Genomic DNA, 656 nt, shown 5'->3' with positions numbered 1-656 from the left:
GGTGGGGCACAGTGGGGGGTGAGAGCGTGGTGGGGGGCGCAGGGAGGCAGGTGGGGGCCTGGGCACAGCTGGGCCCTACAAGGTGGCACGTGGAGAAATGACCTACTCGCTTTCTACTTTTCTCTTTTTTTGAGAAAGATTTTTACTATACGGCTTATGCCCTCACCAGAGAGAGACAGAGAGACAGAAAGTGAGAAATCACCCCCCAGGGGGGATGGCCACGCCGCAATCCCTTCTCCTCCATTCTCCTCTCGGGATCTTGGGCACATAGGCACACACGCCCGGCGAGAGTTTAAGCCACCGGGTCCGGGACTCAAACCACGGTCGACTACATGGGAGTCCAGCGACACAGCCATTATGCTAACTGCTGGTCCCTCCACTTTTATTTTTTAATTTGTTAAATGTAACAATTTAACATGTATATATTTTTTCCTTGAGCAAGAGAGACACAGAGAGAGACAGAGACAGAGACAGCACCCCCAACAGGTCTTCACGTGATGAGGCACCCCGGGCCTTGGCCAGACCTGGGTTGCAGGCACACGCGTGCCGGGCTCGGGGGAGCCCCTGGATGTGGACTCGGGACCTCCCGGTGGCTCGGCTCCCAGAGCTCGCACCCCACCAGGGCGCCCAAGTCCTGCCCCGGCCCTGCCCCTGCT

At 57.9% G+C, this 656-nt stretch overlaps 1 protein-coding gene across 4 annotated transcripts in view; it reads right to left on the bottom strand.

The window, feature by feature from the left end:
- The window catches only part of CELF5 (CUGBP Elav-like family member 5), a 75,565-nt gene that overhangs the window by 74,108 nt on the left and 801 nt on the right, over positions 1 to 656 (bottom strand). The window lies entirely within an intron of this gene.

Source organism: Tupaia chinensis, unplaced genomic scaffold, assembly GCF_000334495.1.
Source record: "Tupaia chinensis unplaced genomic scaffold, TupChi_1.0 Scaffold149964_2, whole genome shotgun sequence".
NCBI lineage: Eukaryota > Metazoa > Chordata > Mammalia > Scandentia > Tupaiidae > Tupaia > Tupaia belangeri.
Note: the sequence above shows the minus strand (reverse complement) of the source record. Positions and strands in the feature narration are given on the sequence as shown.